This window comes from Elephantulus edwardii, unplaced genomic scaffold (assembly GCF_000299155.1).
Source record: "Elephantulus edwardii isolate Elephantulus edwardi_28Jun2011 unplaced genomic scaffold, EleEdw1.0 scaffold00161, whole genome shotgun sequence".
In the NCBI taxonomy this organism is placed as follows: domain Eukaryota; kingdom Metazoa; phylum Chordata; class Mammalia; order Macroscelidea; family Macroscelididae; genus Elephantulus; species Elephantulus edwardii.
In genome coordinates, this window is record NW_006399911.1 from 7,582,435 (window position 1) to 7,589,640 (window position 7,206).

The 7,206-nt window shown below is 44.6% G+C and overlaps 1 pseudogene; it reads right to left on the reverse strand.

Moving 5' to 3' along the window:
• The window catches only part of LOC102854461, a 45,734-nt pseudogene extending 44,893 nt beyond the window's left edge, over window positions 1-841 (reverse strand).
• Window positions 842-7,206: the final 6,365 nt, after the last annotated feature.

Below are 7,206 nucleotides of genomic sequence, written 5' to 3' on the forward strand. Positions count from 1 at the left end.
AAAAAAAAAACACCTACAGAGACAGAGTCGCTGAAGCCCCGCTATCAGATGGGCCATCTTGTGCCCTCGTGTTCTCTGTGCAAAGACAGACACAGACTAGAAAACCAAGAATTAGTTGCTTCCATTTCAGACCATGTAATAAAATGTTGAAGGGTAAAAAAAAAAAGTTAAGAGTCTCAAAATTCTTCCCACCAACTTGAAATGGAAGGGAAAGGTCCCTTCTATTGTCCATGGCTGCTATGTGGGTGCTGGTTGGGCCTTAGGTGTTGTTCCCTGAAGAAGAGTCTGTGGGCCCGAGCCTCTTACAGCACCAGCCACGCAGGACATGAGACGGCTGGTGAAATGATGAGCTGTTACGGCTGAGCATAACCTGGGCAGAGGAGTCAGGCAGAGAAGTTATAAAGGGAACTGGTGCCACCAAGCCAGGACTCATTCCCTGCCTCAGCTGCCCGCTAGAAGTATCCAGGGAGCAACTCTTAGAAGATGTAGATGTATGGCACCGTCTCCCTGTGGCAGGCATAAACTGTGACATTGTTGCCCCAGGTCACACCCTTCATAGACCACCACAGTGCAGAGGAGCAGCCTGCCCTTACTCCCGGTCTGGCCAGGAGCTGATGTAGTTGGTGACGGCCTTGGTGCCCTCGCACCAGCGTGCTTGCCCAGCTCCCCAGGCAGCTGCAGGCACACAGCTAGCTGTCTGCACTTCCTGGAAGGTCAGAGTGCTGTGGTTGGAGTGCTGTGTCAGCTGCGTGGCCTCCCCAGCCAGCTGCTCAAACATATTGTTCACAAAGTAGTTCGTGCTACTCATGGCTTTGGAGGAGATGCTGATGTCAGGGTGCACCTAGGAGAAGCAGCAGGACAGCTGTGTTACCACAGGGATCTCTCAGCCCTCAGCCTCTGAGCTGGGGATTAGCTGGAAGGCAGAGGCAGGACTGCTGGGGCTCCTGACAGTCTCTGCCCGTGAGGGGCAAAGGGGATTGATTCCTTTCTGTTTCCTTCTACATGCAAACTGGTAAAGGGAAGAGAGTTTATCGCAGTCTGAGAGGGGACCCTGTCAACAGGTGCTATAAGCATTGATAGTTAATGAGAAGCCAAATAGATCCCATTTTATGTAGCACTCACTCCATTTGAGTAATCAAACCCTGTGTGTGGACAGTTTCTGCCCATGCCTTAAAGTTTTGTCTTGACCCATTTCCTGAAATAGTAGTTACTATGGTTTATAAACCCAGGATGTAGACATTTTGCCCTGTACTCTTGATAAACCCAAGGTGTAAACGTTTTGCCCTGTACCCTTAAAAATATGTCAAGAGCCAGATGTTGTAGCCTGGGCCCATGTATCCCAGCATCTGGGGGAATAAGGATATAAAAGTACCTAGCTGAAGGTAAGAGAGGGAAATCCTGCCCTGTTGTTGGGATCCCCACTGCACAGTGAATAAAAGACTTCACCTATAATCATGAGGCTTGTGTCTCTTAATCCGTTGGGCACAACAGTTAACACATGGAATCACTGTTTTGCTTTTTCACTAACTGCAGCCACCATGTGCTGGAGTCTGAATGAGTCACAGTTTATACCATTTCTCTATCAGTGGATGCTAGGGTCAGTGGGCTGCTAGCCCTGAAGTTCTGCCCTGAAGGTAAACCCAAACTAGGCCCCTGGATTAGCAAGGCTGTCAATCTTTATGATGGCAAACTGCTACATTTTCCTCTGGGAGCTGGTGGGTTTGAACCACCACCATTTCAGTTAGTAACTTAATGTATTATCCACTGTGCCACTAAGGCACCTGAGATTGAAAGGGAAATCGTCAAGTTTATTTGAAGAAACAAGAGACCCCCGAATAAGCAAAACATTTCTGAGAAACAAAAATGAAGTGGGAGGTGTAGCACTCCCTGACCTTGACCTCAAAACCTACTATACTGAGGTAGTAACCAAAACAGCTTGGTACTGGTACAATGAAAGGCACATAGACCAGAGGAACAGAATTGAAAGCCCCCAGTTGGTCAACTGATATTTGACAAGGAAATAAAACCTACCAAATGAGGAAATGACAACCTCTTCAACAAGTGGTGCTGGTAAAACTGGACTGCAACCTACAAAACAGGATCCAAATCTCACATGATACACAAAAAAAAATACAAGGTGAATCAGCTACCTGGGAGTGAAGCCCAAAACAATAAAGTTTGTAAGAGACAAACTGGGATCAAGCTTAGAATCCTTTTATTATTTTTTTTTAAGCATGGCTCTTTTCAGTTTATTGCATGAAAGTGTTACACTAGTCCAAGTTAAAAGTGGACCCCAAATGGTTACATTTTACAAGCTGTGAAGTTTTAAACTTGTGACAAGGGGCACAAGGGACATTTTCTACTCATTGCAAGGAAATCCTCACTTTAGCTTCAGTGAGCCACAAGCACTTAAAATCCATGAACCTTCAGCTGGTCGTCCTTAGCCAGTCTAGTCTCTACAAGGAACTGGCATATGTTCTTGCGTTGGTCACCCTGTAGCTGAATTACTTCTCCATATTCTGGATGCTCAATTACAGTACCATTGCAGGCAAACTTCTTCTTAAACGCCTTCACTAGTTTCTTTTTATCATAATCATCAGCGATCCCTTGGACAGTTTTAAGGGTCTTCCTGCTGTTTCTCTGTTGAATTCTTACACGGATATAATCCTCAGTCCCAGCAGGAAGCAGGTCATCACCCTTATTTGCATCAGGCAGAGGGGTCGAGGGGCAGGCAGCTGAGTCCTCAGCAGCGGCTCAGTGATTGGGGCCAGAATCCTTGTATTCTTGATGTTGAGTTGTAATCCATATTTAAGACTGTAGACCTTGACCTGCAGCAAATGCTTCAGGTCCTCTTCAGTTTCCACAAGCAAGGTTATGTTATCTACATAGCACAGGTTGTGTTGTTGATGAGTTTTCCTCGAATCCTGATACCACATTCCTCCTTATAAAGTGAGAGTGGGTTTATTTGTTTTTTTCAAATCCTCCTGTTAGAAACAGTTTGCCTTCACTTGAGAGGGATGGCAAGGAAATTTTGTGGTCCTTCCATATGAATATCTTCATAGTCCTGCTATGTACTATGGGCTGGTGGCCCAAGATTTAACAGCTTCTATCCAGCCTTCAACATGGATTGAAGCTCAACATCAAGAAAACAAAGATTCCCACAACTGGGTCAATTGGCAGCATCAGTATGGATGGTGAAGAGATTGAGATAGTTAACTGTTTTCATTTGGTTGGCTCCACAGTCAACAGTCTTGGTAGCAGCAGCCAGGAAATCAAGAGACAAATTGCATTGGGAAAGCCAGCTGTCAGGGACCTCTCCAGGGTATTGAAGAGGAATGACGTCAGGCTGGAGACTAAAGTACACCTGATCGGGGCTATAGTCTTCACAATTGTATGCTATGCATAGGAGAGTTGGACAGTAACTAGGGATAATAGAAAGAGAATTGATGCCTTTGAGCTGTGGTGCTGGAGAGGAATGGTGAATATACCAAGGACTGCTAGGAGAACAAACAGCTTTGTCCTGGAGAGGGTGAAGCTGGGTTCCTCCTTGGAGTCAAGGATTCTGAAGCTTCGTCTGACATACTTTGGGTATGTTGCAAGGAGGGACCAGTCCTTGGAGAGGGACGTCATGCTTGGGAGGGTAGAGGGACAGTGCGAGAGAGGAAGACACTCAAAGCAATGGATTGATTGAGTAACTAGGGTAATAGGGGTAGGTGTGTCAGTGGCAGTAAGACTGGCACAAAATAGAGCAGGGTATAGGGGTGTTGTACATAGGGTCGCTATGAGTTGCAAGCAACTCGACGGTACATAACAACAACAACAACAACAACAACAACAACAACAACAACATCCTCCTAATGTAACACTGGTTAATTATATTGATGACATCATACCAGTCTCTTATTCTCTTTTAGATTTCAGCTGCTCACAATTTGAAGTAAGCATTGTAAAAATAGGCCTCGATAGTCAATCCAAACAAGGTCCAAGGACCTAGTTTACACATCGAATTCTTGGGAGTTGCCTGATCAGGTAAGACTAAAATTATCCCAGAAGCTGTGCAGGCTTACCTTAACCCTACTGCAGTTATACAAGTACAGATTTGTTGGTTTGCTGGGATATTGGAGCATATATTCATACCCCAGCTGACTCAAATGCTATGATCCTTGCAGGTGTTAACAAAGAAGACTATGCCTTTTCTGGGAGGGGGGATAAGGGGGAAAAATCTGCATTTAATATTACAAAGAGGGCAGCATCTCAGGCACAGGCCTTACAATAATGGAGCCCATTTTGCCTTCCGGGTGGAGTGTTAACCACTATTAAGGCAATGGGTAGAAACTATGGCAAACCATCAGGTGATGGCATATCCCATAGAATTTTTATCTCAGTTGTGCAAAGGAGCTGAAAGTCAGTATATGCCCACTGAACAGCAACTAGCTGCTGTGTATGCAGCCTTGAAAGCCAGTGAGGTGATGACTGGGACTAATAAGGTGCAAGTCAGAACTAAATACCCTATAATGGGATGGATTAAGACTTGGGCTATACCACCCCACAGAGTAGCCACATTAGCAAAGTAGGGAGCTTTTTTGGAACAGAGAGCTCAGATAACCCTTTCCAAGAGCCACAAGAGGTATTAGGCCCTTTCACCTTTGCAGCCATAGGAAGGATTGGGTATTTAATGCCATTTGCATGTCCCTTATCCCCAGGCAGTGGGGTTAATGGAAAGATATAATGGTCCTATAAAAGGAGAAACTGAATGCAATGAGCTCAGCCCTCACCCTGAAGGGGTGGCTGAGATGTTTGAGCTTGCTGAGATTGCTGAATCAGAACAACCAAGAAGGATAGGCAAAATAATAAAAAGTTGTGCTGCAGAACAGGATAACCTTAGACCTGTGAACTGCTGCACAAGGGGGAACATATACTATAATTCATACTGACTGTTATGTGTTCATACCTAATGAGCAGAAAATGTAGCCCGAGCTTTGCATGATGTTGATGGAGAAGTGCAAAATTAAACTTTTGCTCATGACCCCCTACAGGAGTGGTGGTCCAATATCACACATGACTGACTGGCTGTGGGCTCTTGCTAGCTTAGCCATAATAGTTGCTGTTTCTAGTATGTGGGTGTTGTTCATTGTACTGTTGCTATAGGCCCAATGTGCTGCTTTATGAGCTCGAGCCTCTGTGGATTTTCTGTCATGTAGGCGTGGAGTGGAGGATGATATGCTGTCCATGCCCAACAGGCAGCTTTTAGCCAAACCACTGCCATGTCTGAGCAGGTGCAGTACTGCTTTGCTGAATCATTATTAGGTAAAGCTAAGTGTAACTGCACAGCACAGGCACATATTGGTTAAAGTTAATGATCACTGCTCAAGAGTGGCTGGATGCCACCTTGGTTCCCAGCATTATACATACTTTGGCAGGGGGAAGAGGAAAGCCCAGCATGGTTCTTGTCTTTTCCACAGTCTGTGCACAGCAGGATAAAGTGATGTCTGAGATTCCCTCAGCTACTCATGTTTTTCCCAATTGGCCACTGAACCTAAGTGTCTGTCTTTGATCACCTCAGGTATAACAAGAGCCCTAAGTTTCCTGTCAGGTTTTGGGGTATCAAATGATTGGATAAAACAATAATTGTCCTTGAGATAATAATAAAGTTAAAACTTACTGACTTCCCTTTAAGTTTAAAGAACTGCAAGTTTTCTTGAGTCTTGTCTGATCCTACTATGTGAACAGAAAGCATGAAAGAAATGCAGGGCAAGCCAGTAACTTTTCCTGAACGCACACAAGAGATCCAAAACAAAGGAGAAAGCCTTGTCCCCTTTGTCAGTCATTTAGTATTAGTAGTAGAGGTTTTCAGCTGAACCCAGTTTCCACCCTAAGTCAGCAGAAGGGTGACTGGTGCTGAATGCGTATTTTCTTAATCAGTCAGCTCCATATATCCATAGGAAACTTCAACAGAGTGTCCTTGGCCTCCAAGAAGATGAAAGTGAAACCATTAAAACTAGTTACCATGGTCTTCGATGACTGATCTAGAGGAAGTTAGGAAAGGATGTCATGGCAAAATTAATTGTAGCAGCATTAGCTGCTCAGCTCTCAGATCCGGGAGTGGAAGGAAGATACAGAGCGACTTGTTGCAACTGTGAACTAGTGAGACTTGTCACTAAGAAATCCAGACAGGGATGTCAAAAATTGCTTATTTAGGGAGGGGAGAGAAAATTTTTTCTCACTTGCTACTGATGTCATAGGGCCCATGTCATAGGATAAATAACTGCTCATGGCAACCAAAGATGAAGCAGATTCTAAATCATGGGCCCAGGCTCCTACTCTGACCATCCACTTGGGAGAGCCTCAGGTCACCTTCAAGCCCTGGTAAACTTTTGGCTTTTTCTTGTTGTTACAAGAGCATTCCCCCCCCCACCCGCGTTCCCTTTTGCCTCCCTCTTGAACTGTGGTAGAGATTGCCAGAAAACCAAATAAAAGCTATTTACATCTATTCTGCTGTACTCTCCAAAGTACTGAAGAGCAATGATGTCAGTCTGGAGACTAAAGTGCACTTGATTCAGGACATTGTTGTGTTGTTGTTGTTGATTACCTTTGAGTAGAGCATGATCATAGCGACCCTATGAACAAAAGGCCTGAAGACCCTCTACAACTATCAACTTTTATCAAAGTTTATAGAGTTTCTGAAGGCATGTTATTTAGGTAGTGGATGCCACTCTCTTTGCAATTATTTGCTATACATCAGAAAGCTGGACAATGACTAGGGATGATAGAAACAGAATTGATGATGCCTTTGAGATGTGGTGCTGGAAAAGAGTATTGGACAGCTAGGAGAACTAACAGGTTCATCTTGGAGACGTATAGCCAGGCTGCTACTTGGAGGCAAAGATTCTGAAGCTTAGTCTGAAAAAACAGCATCAGTCCTTGGAGAGGGATGCCATGCTTGGGAGGGTGGTGGGACAATGCAAGAGAGGAAGACCCTCAATGAGATCGTTGATTCAATGACTGGGGTAATGGAAGTAGGTGTGTCAGAGACAGTAAGATTGGCACAGGATAGAGCAGGGTATAGGAGTGTTGTACATACAGTCGTTATGAGTCACAGGTAACTCAATGGCCCATAACAACTACTGTGCTCATGAAATACACTTTGGTTAGTCACCCTTTGCTTATTATACCTGAGTCCTCAGTTCTATTGGAAAAATATGGTTT